The 21,570-nt window shown below is 52.6% G+C and overlaps 1 protein-coding gene across 12 annotated transcripts in view; it reads right to left on the bottom strand.

Annotated features, from left to right (window-relative positions):
- Positions 1-21,570, bottom strand: part of SLC37A3 (solute carrier family 37 member 3) — a 50,886-nt gene that overhangs the window by 3,393 nt on the left and 25,923 nt on the right. For 8 of the 12 annotated variants that reach the window (XR_012653656.1, XR_012653663.1, XR_012653660.1 and 5 more), the window contains exon 16: positions 50-1,991. The gene's annotated coding sequence lies outside the window, so the exon portion shown is untranslated. The remainder of the gene's footprint in view (positions 1-49; positions 1,992-21,570) is intronic. The other 4 variants (XR_012653655.1, XR_012653657.1, XR_012653658.1 and 1 more) reach the window with 4 other exon arrangements.

Raw genomic sequence — 21,570 nt, forward strand, 5'->3', positions numbered from 1 at the left:
GTGTATTTTTGTACATTTTGGAAAAGCAGTCATTTTTTGAATTACTTACTTATTTTCACATCAAGAGGCTTAAGGCTGCCAAAAAGCAAAGCTCCGGACCAAAAAAGCATTCCAGTTCTCTGCATGAAACTGCCCAAAGTATACCCAGAATTGGCAATATGATCTTTGCATCTGCTGAGAAAATACTGAGTCATGTTGTCAGCCCACACACATCTAACAAAAATAAAAGCAGCCCAACAATTCAGGATTCACCCACTCGTCATTTAAAGAAAACACAAGTCATTCAGTCATGCCTCATGCTTCAGAGACCTTTAGAAAACACCCAGCGCAGGGAACATTCGCCCACATCGTGCCCACGCACCGTTTCGAATCAGTGATGTCATTTGCAACTCGTTCGCTCGCGAGTCTGGACGGCGTTTGGTTCAGTATCCTTGGAGGAAGTTGCCGAGACGCAAAGGTTTCTGCCGAAAACCCGACACGATAGCTGCAGGCTCAGCCCTTCTGTTAGCAATGCTGAAACGGTGTAACGGTGTACCTGGCTTGAATCCCTGGAGGAGGCAGGAAAGCGCCCTGTGCTTCATTGCATAAAAGATCTGGCAAACTCAAGCCATAGTTTGTATAAGATGCTACTGTACTCTTCCTGAATTAACTCTCCCTGCACTGGGCTCCCCAGTCACTCAGCACACATTAGACTGGGAGGTATTTGCACAAACATCAAAACTTGGGGAATTACCCAGGAAATCCTCCTCCTTTTACCCCTTCCCACATCATTGTCCCCTAGCAAGAAAAAACAAGTTGCTGCATGCCACCCAGCTGCTGGCAATCGCTCTTCCTCCTTCAGTGCTAAAAGCTGCTTGAAGTATTAATAGCTGAACCTGGATGTGCGGCAGCCAGCCCAGCTCATGACAGAGGGGGAGACGTCACTGCGCAGAAGATCTGGAGTTACGCAATCTCTGCGGTGCTGAAAGCAGCGCTGGAAACTTGTCAGCAGCCCAAAGGCCAGAGCTAATTTGGATTTTCTTTTACACAGCATGATTTTAATCAGAGCGAAAAGCACCCGGTTGTGTCTTATGTACAGAATGGTGTAAGTAGGGACAAGTTAAGAGAGCAACTAGGAGCAGGACATGCTCTGAGGGCAGCGCAGGGAGGAACATTAGATGGGGAAAGGAAAGCCAGGGAAGTCTCCTACACCCAATTTATCAGCTTTTCCTTGGTTCTTCAGGAAGGCCATGTGCTATGAAGCAAGAGGCTAAGAGGCAACTCATCAAAATGCTGTGATTGCCTAATTCTCTTTATAAGAAGGAAGAAGGAAAAAAAAAAGGGAAAAAAGAGAACTGCAAAAAGCTTGAGGATAAGCTTATTTGAAAAAGCTCTTCCCAGAGTTTCTGGATGTGTCACCAAGTCAAACATGGCATTCAGAAAACCCATCTCACTTGCAGCCAATATTTGACAGCAGTGGAGTCCAGGTGACCTCTAACATAAGCTCCTCCAGCTTCAGCTGCAAACAGGTGTGTGCGAGTTCCCCTTTACAACCAATTTTCTGCCTTGCTGAGAGCAGGCCGCGCAAAGGGCTGGCACAGCCCCCAAGCACCGCTGTTCCCAACCCAGACTCCCCTCCAGCATCCCCTTTCCGTGCTGTGATGGCCGGAGAGCAGGAGTTGGGAGCCAGGTCCTCGTTCGGTCACCTCTCCCCGGCCAGGCTCGCGGCAGTACCCCCTTCCCGAGACACAGAGTCGGGGTGCACCCTTGCGTGCCACCAATGTGCGCCAGGGAGGGATCGAGGCAGCAAGTTAACAGGAGAATAAATACACCTTGGCATTTCTTGATTTGTTTGCTTTGTAGTCCTGGTAGGTTTACTGGAAACTCAGAGGTGGGGTTTGCCACCTGGGGAGTGCTATCGCTGGAGAAAATCCTTCATATCAGCTGCCTTCTCTTTAGCCACTGGAAATAAATGCTCCTTGCCCCCTCAGTTCAGCTTTATTCCTTGACGGCTGAGAAAAAGAAAGAAAAAAAAAAAAAAGGAAAAAAAATCAAACCTGGGACCTTTACTTTGCTCTGGCGCACGATTTAGATGTGTTGTTTGATGTTCAGGACAGGATGAGCTGCACGTTAGGGTTATAAAAGGAAAGCTGTTGGACAAGCTCATCAGTAGCTTCCTACATTCAGTCCGATAAACCCTACTCCCGGGGCTTCATCCCACCAGCTAGCCCCTTTCCGTTGTAGCCCCCGAAAGCAGCACCCTCTCTGCTCCCATCCCTCCCTCCTCAACGTGCTCCTTTGCCCCCCTCCCCCACGCACATTTGTCCCCCCGACTCCAACAGCTCCCCGAGGAGCTCAGGCACCACCGGTGCTCGGGGATGGGGAAAAGGGAAGAGAGAGTCGGCTGAATATGCAAACAATCCTATTTGCACCCCAGCATGTACAATCCGTGTCTTTGTCAGCATGATGGAGTACGCTCCGTCCTGTTTGTTTTCCTTCCCTGGTATGACCATACACACCCTTTCCATGTCAGCATTATCAAATGCTGTACCTGAACCAGCCTTTTCAAGACAGAGGCTGACTGCTGCCTGGCTAGTATCCGTCCACCAGCTGCGTATTTATTCTGTTCAAAAATTATAGCCAATTATAAAATCTGGTGTAAAATCTATAGCTGCCGTTAAAAAAAAAAAAAAAAGCACCGATGGGCTTTTCCGTGTTCGATCTCTGCTGCCGCTAAGGGACCGGGTGGAAGCGTTTTCACTTACACGAGCAGCCCCGCTCGGACGCAGCCCGTCGCGGCTGGAGCGCGGTTGCTCTCGCACTTCGAGGCGGTGCGTTTGGGAAGCTGCCTGCCTGCCTTCTCCCCCACTCAGCGTCACGCCGCGGGGGACACCCACGGTGTGCGGGTATCAGCCGGTCCCACCTCGCGTCGCCCCGGACGGACGGACACCCCAGGGCGGGAAGGACGTCGGGGGCAAAGGCGCAAAGCGCTTTTTTTGCGGTTGGGGACGGCGGCGATGGCAGCCGCCGGAGCAGCACCACCGGCAGGGCCACCGGGGCCTGGCAAGACAATAGCTCTCTCCCTCCCGGCCGCATTCGTCGTTCCCCAAGACGGAGGAGCCTCATGAATCAAGTCGAACACCCAGCGACAGGCTGGAGAAATCCATTAATATGCACCCGCCGCAGCACGTCGCCGGCCCCCTGCCCCGCGCGCCGCTCACCTGCCCGTCTCACCCCTGCCGGAACAAAGGAGCTGGGGGGGGGGGACACGGCAGCGACTGCTCCCCGAAACGGAGGGAGGCAGCGGCTGGAGACAAAGCTCGTTCGCCGGCCGCCATGGGTGTGAGGAATGCTCCCGCTCGCCCTATTGTCTGGGGTCCTTTGTGCTCCCTCCGCACACACACACGCGCGCACACACGCACCCCCCCACCCCGCTCCCCAACCGCACAGGCGGAAATATCGGGAGCGGGACAGAAACGGCTTTGTTGAAGGAAGGCCTCGCGCGCGAAAAAGGCCTCCTGCCCTCTCTCCCCGCCGTACGTGCCCGTCTGGCCCGCCGGCCCGCGCTCCTTCTGCCCCAGAAGGGCAGGGAGGGTCCCCGCCGCGCCACCCCCGACGGCCCGGCCCGGGGGCTGCAGAGCGACGCGGACAGACGGACGCGGGGCGGGGGGGGGTTGTTTCTCCGCAGCCAAGGGGCACCCGGCAGCCCCCTCCGGCTCCCCCAGAGATTTGGCCCTGCGATGCCGTCGGGAGGCGGAGGGGAGCGGGAGGGCTGCCCTCGCCCCGCGGATGGCGGGGAAGGCAAGCCCTGCCGAGCTGCGCCGGGGACCAGATCTGGCAGCACGGGCTTCGGCGTGCGCTGAGCACCCACCACACCATCCGCATCCCTCCCGGCCTCAGGAGCGGCACGGACGCCTCTGCCAAACCTCCGCTGCTTTGTCAAGAGGCAGCCACGGCCCCCCACCCTGCGTGAGCCACATCTGCGGCTGCAGCATCACAGCCCCCCCAGGTCCCGCAGGGCTGGCGGCAGGACCCCAGATTCCCCTTGTTTGAGGGCAGAGCCATAATTGCCAAGCCCTCCCGAGGGGTCGGTCCCCAGCTGCAGCACGCTGCTCCGCTCTCCTCCCACCGCCACTGCTCCGGCATTAGGACGGAGAGAAGGGGAAAGCCAGGCCCCTCCAGTGCGAGGAGCAGGGTGACCCCCCGATGCCCGTGCCGCCGTCCAAGGGACCACAAGCGCCGCCTGGCCCCACAGCAGCCACAGCCCGTGGCTCATCCGGACGCGGCACACCGGCTCGTGCGGTCCCTGCCCTGGCCGCCCTCGGCTGTCCCGCACCTCCCCGCCAGCACCGCTCGCACCGGCGACCTTAGCCACGTGCAGAAACAACCGCAAGGTAGGTCTCGTTCAGGCAATACAGCCAACGGGACGTAAGCGAAGAAAGAAAGGTAAGGTCCACAAACGCAAGGGAAAAGCTTGATCCAGAGGGATGGCACCTGGGACCACGAAGGAGCCCCAGCACGCATCTGCTCCACCGCCGGGACAGCCGTGCTGGGCGCTCCAGCACAGAGAACAGCGGGATCTGGGGACAAGCACCGGGAGAATTACCATTCAGAGGCTGCTGATGGAGCCTGAAGCATATCTATAAGGGACAGGGATGGTAAGGAGGCAGCTGTATACATAAAACTAAAGAGCCCGTTTCTCAGTCTTGTGTTGGGAGAACAGTTTCTGACATTTTCTGGTACTAAGGAGTGCACACTAAAGAGGAAGGCTCTGCCCAAAGTTCAGTTTCTCTCCTATTTTTCATTATATTTGGTGTATTTTAAATAAATTCTAAGTCGTCATTGGAAAAAAGCTCCTATGGCCACCAACAAGGAGGTCCCCAAACAAGCTTTGTCCAGAAATAAGTTTTTGCTAAAGAAAACTGTAAAATTCTTACTTTAAAAGAAAAACAAGAGGAGTAGAAACCACGATATCTAAACAGCATCACTTGCTTCTTTGAGTTTTGCACTTCACAGCGAAGATTCAGCACCTCTTGTAAAGTATACTCATGCTTTATAAGCAGGAGTCGCACTGAGTTCAGCGGTCAGGAGATTCCCAGTAACATCTACGTTGCAGAAGCAAGGCAGTCGTTCCCAAAGCCGCCAGCTAAGACGAGACTTTGTGAGGGTAGATAAAGCAAGAAGCCAGATAAAGCAAAAGGCCTTCATCTTGGACTGTAAAAAGTCAGAGAAAGGAGAAAGACCAGAGCTGAGCCCGGAGTTGAGCGGTGGGTTGGTGGCAGAGCTCCTGGCCTTTCTCCTCTGTGCCCCTTCCATGACACATCCCTTCTTCCTCAGGCAAACGGGGACACGGCAGCTCTGCCCCGCCAGCCCCGGGTCTGCACCGAGCTGGCGGTCCCGCACAGCGGCATTTCGGCAGCTGGAGGGCCAGCTGCATCAGCCCAGAGCTGAACTAACGTGACTACAAGAGCCGTTTTGGCATCCGAGCCGGAGAAGCTGCCCGAGTTAATGAAGCTGATGGGAACGGGATGGGGTGTAACAAGGTGCCTCTTACTGAGAAGCAGGGCACTTCCCCCGGGCTGCCTTCAGCTCCTGCAGAGCACTTCGGTCAGTTTGTAACTTATTAATGCCAACAGTCACACGATCAAAGTTCAGCACGTGTTTAGTTGCTCTTCTGGAACAGCGGATTTGAAAAGCACATCGCACAGGTTTCCTAGGAATAAGAGAGACATCCAGAGAAAGCATCTCCTACCCCATCTGCCCAGAGACCTCCACCGCATCGCTGTGCATTTGGGTGGTGAGACAGTGTTCGTTCACCAGCCGGTGCCCGAGGAGCCAGCTCTGCTCAGCTACGGCACCCGTCTCCATCAGGCCACGGCTCCCTCCTCCTCTCGCGACAAAACAGCTTTGCACCCAGCGAAGCCTGAAAGGGTCCCCAGGTTTAGCAGGAAATTCTCTGCCAAGAAGGCAGATTTATTCACTTTCTGGTGAGATGAGTGGGTCTGTTGGCACACGCGCTGTGTGTTTTAAGTGTCTCCCCTGCAGCTAGAACTTAACCCTAATCTAAATTATGCCTCCAGTGCCCTAATTTAAAGAAGTGTTCAATAGACTATGTCACTTGGAAAATTAATCGCTTTGCCGCTGGACAAGCGGGGATGGGTAACGGAGTCAGCGTTGCACTTCAGCATCAGATGAGAGCAGCGGGGCTGCTTCTCCCGGGAGCGGGAGGGGACTGCTGCGGATCCCGCAGCCAGTCTCTTGTCGGGCCATTAAGCCCTCACAAGCCAGGTCACCTCCAAAAGAAACTCTGAGCTCCCAGGGGTGATTTTCTATCCGCCAACTGCTGTGCTGACCGCCACTCCTGAGGAGCCGTTCCTTCGGAGGCAGAGCAAGGGAGAGGGTAGACATGTCCTGGAGTGTGGTCACCCCACCGGTGGGCAGAAAACCTACCCCACTGGAGGCAGCGATGTACACACAGAAGAGCTACAAGAAAGGCACAGAGGGAAAGAGGTTCTTATGAACCAAAGCAGAGAGGAAGGCAAGAGCCCAGCACTGATCAAACCTGGGAGAGAAGCACTGATGGATGGAGCTGCGAATGTAGTTTTCCAAAGGTATCACTGGGCAGGATGTCGCCAGGACGAAAATCAAAGCAAAAGAGTTGCTGAGCTGGTGGCGTGCTTTGAATCCTGGCTGGCCTCGGATCGGCACTACTCACCCCAGCGTACGCCTGTTGCAGCAATCAAGTTACCCAGCAAGAAGGGGTTACACAGCAGTTATAACTACGTCCCCACCAGCGGAGCAGCCAAACAACCTCTCCTACCCCCAGCTTCCCTGCAGGCTCACAAGCAAAAAAGCCAAACAGGTTTCATTCGCTTTGCAGCTATTGCCCAAACCAGTGTGGGTAAGAGCGTTGGACCTGATACCCAAGAGAGAAGCCTACACCGACTTAAAGGACAATGCACAAGCGTGCTTCTTGCTTATCCAAACCTGCAGATGTCCAGAGAGCATATGGTTCTGCTGGTTTTTATTTACATACTTTATAATGAACAATATCTGTGTATTATTCTTTATAAGTGTCTGTGCTCCCTGAATGTCAGAGTTAAGAACATCCAAGTAAAGTTACTGGAAGTGTTCCTCATATTTGAGCATTTTATTGGAGCGATCAGTGATTTATCAACCACTTCTGGCACCGTTTGTGAACATGCAGCTATTGCTTACTCTGAGCCATGGCCACTATTTTAGCCCTATTAGAAGCGAGATGTTCATTGCTATTCAGATAGCACCAGTGCCTATTGCCAAACTTGCAAGGACACCTCACCTGCAGCCTTTTAATCAAAGGACAGGTCTGGGGGGAATGAATTTCAGAGCTGATTTCTTTCTGTGTATTATTAAAAGGCATCACTACAAATTCACCACACTTCCAAGTGTGCTTTGTGTCTGGTAGGCGAAAGCGTTCCTTCTCCCTCATGTTTGCAGAAGTGAAAACAACTGGAGAAAGGAACAAGTTCCACTTCTGCAGCCACTTACCAGAAGAAATGGTGGGGTTTGGCCATCACGATCGTTTGTTTTCCCTGCAAAGACGTACTAACAAGGTCTTTGCTTCTCAGTGGCTGAGCAGGAGGGAAAGAAACCTTGACCGCAAAGAGGAACCCTGTCACTGGGAAACAGGCAAAGAGGATGCTGTTAAATGCTTCAGGAAACACTAAAGGAAAGATGGGGGCAGCCAGAAGCTTTGAAAGTTTTGATTTCTCCAAGATAATGAACTGCCTGATCTCACTAGAGGAGAAATAGCCTGTGAGCCCTCTCTCCCCGAGAGGTTTCTCCTATGGTGTTCAATACTGTAAAGGGCTGTAGAGGAGGGAACACTCTTGGATTAATTTACAAGGTAAAAGTGATTTTTTTTCCCAGAGGGAGTTAAACTAGACTCATGCCCTTGCTTCTCTGGGGTTGACAAAGAGTATTTGAAACTCTCCTGCTTGCATGAGGAGGAGATGCTCCTGCCCCAGGAGTACAGGCACTGCCGAGCCCAGGACCACCCTGGTAACCGGGGAATTGCCCAAGCGGCATCTTTGCAGGAGAAGTTAAATACTTCGGATTCCCTTTTCAACCAGGCTACTTAAGCTTTGGATTTGTTTTTCTTAAAGCCCTCTTATTTTAATTAAGAAAGTCCTTGTTGAAATGCAGTACCCTGCCCCTTCGGTTACCATTAACACGTGTCTGCTGAGATCGCCAGCAAGCCTTCAAGGTGCAGCATGGCTGAACTCAGTAGCTCTCCTGAAGTGATAAAAACCCTTTAAATGTAGCGTGGGAGAAAGATCATACTCTCAGCAAACTGAGGATCCAAAACAACCCCGAGAAACTCAAGTTTTGGGCCAACAGCAACCTCACGAGGCACAGGAAGGAGAGTACAAAGCTCTGCCCTGGGGAGGAATAACACCAGGCATCAGTGCAGGCTGGGAACAGACCGGCCGAGTAGTCGCCCGGCTGAAAAGGTCCTGGGAGCTACAGACGTGCCAAGCCATGAGTGAGTTAGCAGTGTGCTCTCATCGCAAACACCAAGAACTGCGTAGCGGGCAATGCCAGGGGCAGTGTGGCCAGCAGGCCAAGGGGAGGTGATAGTTCAACACCGCTCAGGCTGCACCTGGAATGGAGCTGGAATAGTGGACTTCATTAATATTATGAGTCCCAGAGCAGAGCTAGGGCTTCCCAGAAAATCTGTTCATTTTGATTATTGGGGGAGAGAAAAAAAAAAAGGAACCTCCCCCCCCCAAACCCAGAAGTGACAATTTCCTCCCAGTTCCCTTCCCATGTCTTTATAAATGGCCCAACATCACCACATTTAGGATGTGTATCTGAGAAAGCAAGGTTCTCTTTTAAAGAAAAGTTTCTTGTAGGAAGAAGACTTGAAAAAGGGAACCAAGATCTGTGCTGTTCAGGGTGCAAGGCAGCACTGCAGGCAGCCTCCCTGCCAGAGGGACATAAAGAACAGAAGGAAAAAAAAAAAAAATCAAACAAATTGCTGACAACCTTCCTGTCCTCCTGCAACCCTAGAGCATCACAGGAAGATTCATTTGAGATGGCAGTGGACTAGTAGGTAGTTTTGGCAGGGTAAGGTGGAAAAGATCAGATACGAGAAAATACGGCTGCACTGAACTGGCCATGAAATCCTTGATCTCCTTTGGTGAAATGCATTGCTTTTAGCCGCTGGGTGCCAGTCACCAGTGCAAACCCAGTAGGTAAATAGGCACAGGCAGTGTTTGCAGCAGGAAGGTTAACCAGAAAGGAATTTTAGCCACCCAGAGCAGGCCCCTGCCCGGGGCAGCCAGGAGACCTCTCTAGCGATCACTGACACCACTTAGGTCTAACCTGCTCCTGTACCTACCGCTTCTCTGCTCTTATAGGTGCTGTGCTGGCTGGGGGCTGGTTTTTACTGCTGGAAACAGACACACCTATGTGCATTGACCAAAAATCAGTGTTCAGCAACAAATATTAAAGGCAACTGCTGCCCAAGCAGCACCAACAAGTGTTTGGCCTGGCCAGACTGACAATATTACAGGCAAGACCCCCTGCTTAGTCCAGGGGAACAGCTCTCAACAATTTGGGCACTTCCACACAGCCTATAAATTTCAGTTGTTTGACTACTGCTTGCGGATTTTTATCCTCCCCTCTCTTCTCGCCAGCCCACTGTCCCTCCAGCAGAGAACAAGAGTTTTTTCTGGAGAACATCAGCACTTCTCCACATGACCTCCCAGGCACCAGAGGTGATGGACAGCAAGATAGCCAAGCCTAATCCCCACATGCTATGTGGTTTTTTTCATCCCATTCCCTTCCTTTTACAGCCTAAGTGGGAGGGACTCAGGCCAGATCTCAGCCTCCATCTGCAGCCTAGGATTATGATCTGAAGCATAATATTTCTTTATGAGCAAATTATCACCGAGACTTCAATGCGCTGTTGGCCTTTAAAAAACACTAAGTGTTTAGTATTTTTATTTCTTTCTGCTTTGCAGTTTATGGCTCCCATAAATCAGGTGACAGGCTGTGGCACAGAGGGCTGATCTGATCTGTGGGAACATGGAAAGGGGCAGGAGAAGAGAGCACCGGCTGAGTCCTTAACCAGGGGACCTCTGCTCCCTGCTGTAAGCATCCCGGGGGGGGGGGGGGGGGGGGGCAGGATGCTGCCCACCCGAGGCACTGCTAACACCCTGCCAACATTTTCTTCTCTGACACCGAGTTAAAAAACCTTATTTCTTCTATGCCACACCGTCTACTTGTGAAACACGAAAAACCACTTCTCTCTGTCACAGGAGCAAGAGCACTAGTAAATCCATGAGCATTCACAAACTGTTCCATCAATACAGAAATTAGAGCTACGGGGGGGCGGATACAAGCGAAGTACTAACTCACTGCACTGGTAAACCAACCCATGCGTTTGAAACAATCAAATCTGACCCAACGTATTACCTTGTAGCAAACGAAGGATGCTGCCATGGTTAAAAGACTACTTCAGAGTCCGAAACTTGGTGCTGAACTCCCAAGTCTCGCAAGTCCAAGACCAAATTTTCAAGGACATTTAATCTCTCAGAGGTACCCCAAAGGCCGTGCTATGAAGCGTCACAGCAAGCAACTTGTCAGGGAAACCTCCTCCTGACATCTCTGTGCTTCCAAATACTATTAAAAAAATCTGCCTTGTAGTCAGCCTACTCCCTGTCAGGGAAAGGGGATCCATAGCCCTTCCTTTCCCCTGCCGCCTGCCTTGTGCACTTGGACTCTAAATGCTTCAGGACAGACACTTTCCTACATGCACACATGTGCATGCTTAACACCTTGCCGAGCGAGCCACCATCTTCACAAAGACCTTAAGGCTCAAAAGACAAATGGTATATAATATTGCAAGGACCTTGTGGGATTGGGGCTTGCAGGGTTATTCACTGATGGTGGTTTTATTCTTAGCTGCACTGCTTTGTTCATTGGTAAGAACTGGTCTCTCTCCCTACGTGTTCAAAGCTGGTTTGCTAGGGGAGACGTCGGTACAAGTACTTTATGCTCCACTGCCAGGAGGACGGGAGCACAGGCGGCTTACCGCTGGTTCAAGGGACGGTCTGTGCAGAACAGGGCGAGAGGAATTCTGCAAGGACAAGACCTGATGTTCCTTCCACTGGTTCACATAAGCCCAGGAGATGACAGAACTTCACGTGGCAACCCTCCCTTGAACACTCCCACAGTCCCAATCCTTCCTTTGGCATTTCCAAAGCAGTTGAAACCACCACCAGGCATTTGAAGTCCCGCGGACGTTTTGCCTACTGAGGCAAAAAGTGATGCCAATCATCACCTCGCTTTTGAGCGGCTGCCTGCGGCCCAGCCTCCACCACTGGTCCTGCACTCAACCAGGAAGATTTTTCCTGCCACAAAAAGCTGTATAAGAGGCAGGTGTTGCTGCCAACCTCAGCAGGCACCCACCTTCTTGCTGGGTGCCGGCAGCTCTGGGCTGTGCACCCAGACTGCTGCGAAAGCTGTAAAAGTGCTACTGACTGGGTAGCCAAGTGCCAACAAGCACAAAGGCGTGGGGGTATTTCATTTTATACATGTTTTACCAACATTTAAACGCACGCTAGAGTCCCAGCCCATCCTGTAACCTGCACACAGGGCTGTATGAAAGGTAAAGTAAATTGAGCATGGACAAATTCACCTAATAACGGAGCTGGCAAGAATCTGGTCGTGGCCCTGGCCAGAGTCTGAGGCACGTGCCTTGGCCCCAGCCCCCTGTCGGGCACCTGGCCCTGCCGTCCAGTTTAGTCCCGCTCTGCGGTGGGGGAAATGGTCCAGCTTTCACCTGATGCCAAGGAAATGGAGGGGAACACGGTCCAAAGCCCAGCCCTTGCATGTGGCCTCAGAAAGCACGTGGGAACCTTTAATCCACATGAAGAGCATGCTGGATTTGGGGAGGCCGGGGACAACAGCGATTCCGGCTCCTTTCGAGAGTTCACAGAGTTGTTTGCAGAGCGTGCCGGGTATCTGGCTAGGAAAGGGAAGGAGGGGAGGCAGGCTTGGGGTGGGGGGATCCCAAAGAGCACAGCTTCTTCCCAGGCTCTCGGCCAGTGCCCTCGGGAAGGACACAGTTGCCGTTTCTCCTGTTTGATGATGCTTGAAAGCAGGACACGCAGATGCCTTTGGGAAGCCCAGTGCAGAGGTCCCTCCACGAGGGAGCAGTGGGGCCCCTGGGCCAGGTCCCTGCCCTGAACTCCCACCCTAAGAGCCAGGGAGAAACCCCCTGACAGGCTGCCCCATGTAAAACAATATAAACGAGCAGCTAACCACACCGGGGTAGCAGAGGTCTGACTGTTGACATTAAACTGCACAAATTGTTCCAATGAAACTGAGATTAGGTGATAAGCAGCAAGCAGGAACAGCAGGAGGACATCCATCCATCCATCCATCCATCCATCCATCCGCAGTCTGGGTCTCGGTACAACAACTGGAGCCGGGCTGTGACATTTAGGACTCGCAGTCGGAGAGCACAGGCGAGACGGAGCCCTGCCAGCGGCTCACCCCGGGGCTGGGGCTGTCACTGGAAGTAACAGGATTAGCAGAGAGAAGAGAAAGCTTCCAGGCTGGCAAGGAATAGACAAAGTGCATAAGAAGTTTAGGCCATGCTTTTGAGCATTAGAGAATCTCTTTAACAATAATGAGAATCCGGTATTTAAAAAACAAAAAGATGGAAAGAAAGAGTAGCAAGAAAGCAAGAACCAGCCTTCTCAGGAAAACGTGTGCCCCACAGAGCAATTCCCAAACACAGACACCACTCTGGTCCTCCCGAAACCCGGTTGTAAAGCTAACAACTGTTGCGCTATTAAAGTGTCAGATAAGCCAGGCGAAAGCGCCAGCGAGACTCCTGGAGCTTCAATACCCTCCGGGATCACTTGGATACATTGGTTTTTACTCTGAAGGTATCAAGATCTCAGAGTGTTAAGGCCAGAGGTAAACGTTATCAGGAGTTGCTCTGCCCTCCTCCAGGAACTACAGCTGATCTGTTTGGACAGAAGGACAGGCAGGAGGCAATGGCACCCGTTTCAGCAAGCCACCTACTCTCTCCTGCAAAAGACTTTGAGGAAATGCAAAATTCACTGCGTGCCTCCGAACGTCATGCAACTGCTTTCAGTGTGGAAAACGTGCATCTTGTTTCCAGTGCAACATTTTCCCCGTTTTGCTCTCCAGTCGTGAAGTTGTGCTGTGGCTGCTCCTTGCAGGCAGGAGAGCTGCCCGCTGCTGGATTTCTTGCCCCCAGGTGGGTGCCAGCAGCCTGGAGCCCCTCACCACCCAAATCCACCTATCCCCCGCTGCTGAGTGAAGGGGCACATTAAGACAGAAAAAAAAAAAAGTGAACTAAAGCCAATTAAAAGCAAAGGGAAAATGCGGGGAGGCAGGATGTCATTACCAGAGCTGGAATTTGGCCTGGGTACCATGGAGATGAAACACAGCAGATGGTTAAGGTGTACCCGGGAAGCACGCGCGCAGCACCTGACTATAGATTTAAGACCAATTAATACAACAAAAGAGAAAACTTGACGAGGAAGCCAGAGACCTACAAAATGAATAAGTGAACCATGAAAAGGGGAGGCTCTCCCATGAAAAAAAAAAAAAAAAATCAGCAGAGTGTACAATACCTACAGAGCCGTGAATAAACTGAAATTGGAACAGATGGAGACAGAAACAAACCACCGTGTGTATTAGTTGGCTACCAAGTAAAAGAGCCGGCATGGGGAAAGAGCTTCCCCGCAATTCAGGGCAAGAACAATAGGCTCCGGTTCTGCAGCACCCCCTTCCTGAGGTGCTCAATGTCCTTCATACAGCTTAATTTAAGGCTTACAAGCTGCAGCACTCTCAGATACAAGATCCTAACAAATGACCGGGAAAGCACACTCTTTCAAATAATAAACCATGTGTCTCTAATTAAAAGAGCCCAGGCACTACGCAGCAGAGACAGGAGCCTTCCCTGGCAGCCCATCATGCAGAAATGGACCCTGACTATGTGGCCCTGCCTCGGACCCGATCCGAAATGGGATCGGGGACAACAAACAAGGGCTTTCCAATGGACGGCGGCTGCCCTGAAGCGGCCGTGGTCGCAGTCTGCTGGGTAAATACTTGGTAAACCCCAGCGCTACCTCGGAGGCACATATGTGACCTTTATCTTTGCAGGCGAGAGCGGCTTGACACACAAACGTTTCCATTGAATTTTATCTGATCGCCTGTGAACTGAAGCCCTGGCCAGGTCAGAGATGAGAAGACAAGCAAGGAGACGCGCCAACGCGCCATGGGAACGGGAGCAGGGAGAGGTTAGCGTGGTGCAATTAAACACGAGAGAAACCTCTCGCTACAAGGGCACTTAAAATCCCAGCCACGAAGAAGAGGAGGCACCGGGCGCTGACTTCCCAAGAGCCACCCTCGCCCCGAGCAGCAGCGGGTGCTGCGGGCAGGCTGAGCCTGGGCAGCGGCGGCCCCCCGACACCCACGGCAGCAGCCCCCTCCTCGGGACGGACAGGCTGGCAGAAGCGGGCGCTCAGCTTTCCCTCCAGGTCTGCAAACAACAGGGCTGTCCCGCCACTGTATCTGTGATGTAAATCCCAAAGATAAACAAGTCCAGCTCTGCAGACAACATTTATCACCCGCTTTAAAGGCAGGCGGCTCGGGGCTAAGCCCCCTGCGAGGCACCCCCCACCCATGGCAAGCTCAGCCTGGAAGCGACGAGCTTTTCACGACATTAAGTCCTGCCTCGAAGCCAACCGGCCGAAACTTTAGTGACTTCAAAGCGAGAGGGCTTTTGCAGAGCTGTGCGCTCCCCGAAAACCCTGTCCCCAAAAGCCCTTCCTTTTGTCCGTGCTCCAGGCAGACCCCGGAGCGTGGCCGGTTTGTACGGCGGCAGCCGTGCTAGCGCATCCGCTGCTCCGCTCCTTGGAGCGCTAAGGAGACGCCAGCGCGTTTCCCCACCGCCACAACTGACTTTATAAAACAACGCTGGCTGAGAGGCAGCACCTGCAATGAGCACAACCACAGGCACAAGCTATAAAAAACCCTCCCCCCTCATCTCTACCCCCACCTGACTCCCTCTGTGGCTTTAAGCAAATCACATAACTTTTCCTCTTTAGTTTCTGCACCTGGGAGAGAGTAATATTTACCTACCCCAGAAGGGTGTTGGGAGGATTAGTTAATGTTTGCCCAGCATTTTAAAGGATAAAATATTCTGTATTCATTCCTAGCCACTGAAAAGACTGATATGCGCGACTCTCATTAGCTCTAACGGAATATTTTTGCTCGAGTTGGGCTTTACCGCTTCAGAAAAGTAGAGGCGAGATGATGTGATATTACCATTTCAAAAAGCGCCTGCAGCACGTGCTGTAAAACCCCTTTTCTCTTTTGACTACCACCAGCCTCCTGCTCCGCCGCCTGCGTTGCGGAGGTGCACCTGCACCTGTTAAACATTAAAACAGTCCAAACTCAACACGGGTCTCTGGGGCTTTGCCGGCAGCGCTGGGTAACCCCCTCCCAGGGGGTCCCTTTGCAGGCCCCCGGTCTCACCTGCGAGATGTCCTCTTACTGATTAAAAGCAGCCGTTGCACCGGGATCGCCCTTTGGCTCAGATTTATCAACGTTGCCTAGCTCTTATATGAAAGACGGGAGCCAACGTGAGTTTTCCTGCTGGGGTCTGTGCAGCACCGTGGATGTCGGTGGATGTGCCGGGGGATGCGCCGGCCGGGTGGGCATCCCCTGTGCTCTGCCCTGCCGCCGCTCGGGTTGTGTCCCCTGCGAGCTGGTACTGGGCAGAAAGAAAAAGCGACTGATAAGAACCGGGCTCCGGCAGAGCACCGGGCAGTCTCAGCACGCTGTATAACCCAGGACACCCGCAGCGCTAGGGAAAATATATCGCTGCACATCCCAACAAATCAACCCACCCGCTGCTCGGGCCCTTTACAGCCACCGCAGCGTCGTCGTTCCCTCCCCGGGCGCTGAGCACCTTGTTTTGGAGGGCAAGGACAGCGAGGTGACACCTCTGCGTGGCGTTGCACCCCCAGGCTCGTTTCCCTTGGCTGTTTCCCACCAGTATCCCACACGTGATGGGTGCCCACCCATACGTGGGACCCCCGCCATACATGGGGGCTCCGCTGTCACGGACAGCGAGTGGAAATGCCCTCAGCCCTCGTGGGCTCCCAGGGCCGAACAAGTGGAGGAAAGGGCCTGGCTTTGGTCCACAGCATCTGCGGCTCGCTGGGGTGAGCAAACTGCACCGGGCAGGGCAGCCGGCGAGCTCCCACCTCCAGCAAACCCTGCGGCCACGGTGGACGCACCCCTGGACGCTCGTCCTCAAAAGCAGCACGGCAGGGCTGAGCCCCGCGGCAGTCAGGAGGAGGGACGGGGCTCAGAGAGCCCGCCAGAAGGGGATTTGGTTTTAACTGCTGGTTTACTGCCCGCCGGCAGGAGTATATGGCTGTACAATAAGGGAAAGGCTGGAGGAAGGTGTTTGAAAATCAGGCTAACCCACCCCCAGACTCATGAAAGAAAAACGCCACCAAAGCAGCCCCCCACCGGCCCCACGGTTTCGGGGAGGGGAAGCGGTTTTGAAGCCCGAGAACAATGGGGCGACCTTCCCCTCCTTTCTTCTGGCAAAGGTAAAAGACCTCCCTGCGGAGGTGTCCACGCTGGGGAAGCCGCTGAATGAGAAGCCCCAGGCCAATAAAGCATCCCTTTGTGCCTTCAAACACCACGTCCGATGCGCTTCCCAACCTCCGATGCGTTTTTCCCAACCTCCGCCGCTCCTGCCCGCAGGCAGCGCTGGCAAATCTCAGCCCTCAGCAGCAGGTCACCCCGCAAAGCCCTGACCGGAGGCAACGGCACGGCCGTGCCGGCGCGGAGGGCTGCCTGCCGGCGCTGGACCACGCGCGGTGGGGCAGCTCGGAGGGCTCGGTTCTCCTTTCTGGAGGAGCCCCTCTGCCCCACCGCTCCCTGCTTCTCCCCTCTTGCTCGACTTCCAGGACCGCAGACGGCTGCTGAGCAAAATCAGAAGCACGAACCGAAACATGACTAATTTCTAACACATCACAGCCTGCGAGTCAGTTTGTTTGCGAGCCTAAATTGCTCTCTGCTGCTTTCATACCAGCTTGTTTCAAGGGTGAGTAAGCAGACAGTGGCAGACACGACTTTTATTATTCCCAAAGCTTTGAAGTTGTACCATTTCACTGAGGTTAGCTGACTGCATCAGCCGTTTGTAGTGGCACATTTCGAAGAACTCAGCAATGATGCATAGGTAGCCAGACCGAGCTGGGTTGGAGCTCAGCATATTCCACTGACGGTATTTCGTGGTGAGTCATTAGTTGCCTACCCACTATTATTCATTGTTTTTATCCTGTTGTTTTATTTCAATACTCTTGACAACTTCCAAGAAGGCCCTTTTGCAGACAGACGTCAAGGGCAACAAAAACAGCTTCAAGCCCCTTTCTGTTAAATTAGCAGTGCACAAGTTAAAGTGGATTTTGTGATGAATATCCTTGAAGACTAAACACCACCACCCGAAGAGGGAGAAATATGGCAAAACTGTTCAAGCTACAACAATGTGAGCATTTCATGTATTTATACATGTGTATGTACTCATACATATGCAAAAGGGTAAACAGAGAAACACGCATCTATTAGACAAGAAAGTGAAACTTCCTGCATTTTTTGAATGACTCATTTAAACCAGCCTATTACATAGACATTTTTTATATTTAAAAATACAACACCTGCACACATTTTTGAGAGCGAATTGTGTGTTCTATTTCCATCACAGGCTAAACTGCTATGGCCTTTTTTCTCCTGCTGCTCCAGAATTCCACGTTTCTCATCTGTATTTCTACATTTAACTGCTTCTAACTTGAATGACTGATCATCAAGAAGACTCTTTGCACAGCATGAAGCAGCACAGTTTGAAAGCGTGCAGTATTTTTAGCTGCAAACCCCATGTCAACTTCAGCACAAATATGAACCTTTTCTCAGTTGGAGGCAACACAGCTGCTTCCCCAGGAGAAGGTGGCACCACAAACACCAAAGTCTAAGCAAAAGCGCCGGACTGTAATTGTGGCGTTCTTTACACAGACCGGTCCAACTTCTACTTTTAATTCCACTGCCAAAAGCTTAGGGCTCGAGATAAGTCGCTCTTTCCCCTTGAAAGTGGCTGACTGCATTTATGGCTCGTTTCAGAGTCCAAGGGCCCAGGCCGAGAGGAAAGGCCGGGGGCAGAGCGGGGCGATGCCCCACATCCAGCGCCGCGGAGGGCGAGGGCTCTGGCAGCGGGGAGAGGAACCGCCAGATTCGGTTCCCAGCAGCGCTCGGCACTCTTGGGTAACCTCAGATGTGTCATTTAGCCTCCCGCTGACTCAGTTCCTCATTCGTACTGTGGAAATAACACCACTTCTTTATTTCGTAGGAGTTTGGGGCAGATAAATATCTTTTAATTCTGTATCAGAATCCACTCGAGAAGTGTAACTAAAATAGAGATCAGTTACGATCTAAAGAAATGACGCAAGCGAGGGCTGGGAGGAAGGAACAAGACATACGGTACAAAGGCAGGGAGCTCTCCGAACCCAGCTAGTTTCTCGTTATCTCCTCAGGATAGTTCAGAGCGAGAGCCTTGGCTCTCCGTACAGCATGGAAAATTCCAGGGACCGGACAGTTTCCCCTAAGAGCTAAGGCTCGCTTTGTAAATACAGTTTCCCTTCTCTCCCTACCACACTCGACAGGGCTCGGCCGTGAGCTGAAGCACAGGAGAGATGCAGATCCTGGGTTAGGATCCCAACCAGGCTCCCGCTCCCTGGGAACTCCTTGGGTCCCTTCCCCTCCTGGTTACGACGGATCGGCCACGCGGCTCCCCCATCCCTGCCGGGGGCTGCTCAGTCACCCGGGGAGGGAGACAAAACACGGCACCTCTCCCCACGAACCTGGTGTACCGCAGCCCCTGCTGCGGCCCCCCGCCAAGGCAGGGGACCCCACCTGAGTCCCTGCTGGATGGGCGTTCAAAGCCCTGGGCCGTGCCAGACTTTTGAAGCGACATCATGTTTTGGCATGTCAGACGTCTGCGTGACCCGGATTCTTCTACCGAACTGTGAAGCGGGTGCGAGGGCAGGTCCCAGCCCTGTTGCTCTGGCAAGGTCAGATAGCTCTGTGTCCAACGCCCAGGATGAGGGGAGCAGGGCTACCTGGGCCAGTGTGCCTCACCGCTTCGTGCTCTGCATCACCACCCCGTAATGTAGATGTGGCTAACTACTGCAGAAGGACAAGCCTGGCCAGACGAGATTTTAAGACAAGCAACCTGGCAGCCCCGTCCCTGACATGAATGTTTTGCTTCTGGCATGATGTGGCTGACCACAACCCCCTCATCCTTGGCACATTTGGGTGGGTAAGCCAGGGGAGGTAACAATACTTCTCTTTTTTCACAGAAGACAAAGCTGCAGAAGACGCCGATTCCCATGGCAACGCAGGCAGAGAAGAAGTGTCCCAAGATGTGATTTGCTGTCACCATACCCACCTCGTGGCAGATAAGGACAAGTGATAGCTCTGAAAGGAACTGTTTCCATGGGACCCTTCCCAGTGAGCCCACGCGATGACAACCCAACCGTCTGCCACAGCTTTCAGTGTCAAACAGGTCTGACTGGTAGAGAGCAGCAAAGGCTGCCTGCCTCCATCTCATCCTCTTGTGAGGAATGGTGCCCTCAGAGCCTGCCTAACCCCAAACAAGCCACGCTGCTGCTCGCTAATCCACTTACCCAGGCAATTACACTGGGACAGCAGCCTGCAGAGAGCTGCGCTCAACTTCTCAACTAAACATCGTCCTGGGTTTTTTCAATCCACGGAGTGCTACCTTAAGCTAGGTTGAAAGTTCCTCACAGAGCACGCATTTACGCTTTGGTAGTGCATGCTATGTAAGTGCATTTCCTTCCGACACTTTCATTTATCATACTTCTCCCCTCCCAACCCTGCCCCTTCAGTTCCCCGGGGAAAGTTAGTGAATTTATGCAGGAACAAAGTCACCTTGAGCTTTAATCCACACCCCAGCAGAAGGAATACGTCTGTCAGCAATCACATCCACCCACTCTGCAACTGCATTACAATGCTCACTTTGTTAGCACAGAAAATACCGGCTCCTTTTCTAGTCCTGGAGACAAGCTACCACAAAAGCTGGAGCAAAGAAAACAGACTGGGGACAGAAGAGGGAGGAATCTGGCCCTGCACATTTGAGGCTGAACAGGTAAACTGAGGTGAAACAGTGGAAGAAAAGAGCAAGTCAGGCAAACTGAGTCCTTGCCTTACGATAAACCCTCCAAAACAACTCCCTGCTCCCTTCCTGTGTAAGAAGTGAAGGCAGTTGAGAAAACTGCAGTCAACAAAGTCGCAGAAGACAGGCAGAGATCCTCATCCAACTGATAGCAAAATAGCAGCCAAAGCAAGAGGCAAAGTACAGCAGAACCAGGTACGTAAAGCAATTTGGATTTTGCCATCTGGGAGCAAAGGCCAGATTCCCTCAGTACCGGGGTGGCACCCAGCCGCTGGGGCCATGGCTCCATGTTCCCCCAATACCTTTCTCCTTCTCTCAGGGAACCCAGTTCTGATGCTCCCTGAGCATACAGGGCCAAGACAGCGTTTAAAAACGGGCCTGGGAGCTCCAGTAGCCCCGAACAACATCGCAGATGCGCACAGAAACAAAGCTAAGTGGCGAAAAGCCACCTCCAGCAGAGACTCTACCAGCCCCGCACACACGCTCACGTGCCGTTTGGAGGTGTGCACTAACACAGAAATCACTCGTGCTGGCGCAATGCTGATGCACGCCTGCTATTGCAGGCAGGGCTCCTACCTTCGCGTCCCTCCTTGCGTAACAGCTCCTTTGCATTCGACAGCAGGAACCACAGCCGCCTGTTGCCACCCATCCTACTTGTTGCTGTGCCTTGATAAGCAGTCCTGGGATGAACCTGCTTCTGACTGGAAGAAATGAAACATTAATATTCCCAGAAGGATGCAAGAGCTACAGCAGAGGGCAAGGAGGCTGAAGAAGAGGTGAATGGATAGTTGAGCCAGTCCCGATGAAACTGCCTCTCAGACACCCCATCCTTCTGGCTGAGTAGCACAGTCAGCTATTACCCAATTGCTTTGTCATCTTTGGCACTCACTGCAGGCAAGCACCACCAGCTTTTGCCAGCCCTACATCGCTTTTCTCTGCCATGTACCCCAGAGCAGATGAGTGAGTTCTAGAAACTGGTCCCACCTGACAAACGGGGAAAGAGTGAGGATGGAGGTCTCCAGGTGTAGGAGTTCTCTGAGCTAGTGTTGGAATCCAGGAGCCCAGAGAAATGAACCCATCCAAAATCCCCAATACTTTGCTTACTATGTTATAAGGAAAGTAGATTTAAATAGCACGTGTAAGAAATCTCATCCTTATCTGCTGTCATTCCACTGGTATGCTCTGGATTATATTCTTACGTGGCCCACAAGGACAAGAGGTAGTGGTGTATGGATTTCCTAGCCTTTGCAACCGAGCAAGAACGCAGACTTCACCAATTCATCTAGAGGTCCATC

The sequence above is a fragment of the Buteo buteo genome, chromosome 19, assembly GCF_964188355.1.
Source record: "Buteo buteo chromosome 19, bButBut1.hap1.1, whole genome shotgun sequence".
Lineage (NCBI taxonomy): Eukaryota > Metazoa > Chordata > Aves > Accipitriformes > Accipitridae > Buteo > Buteo buteo.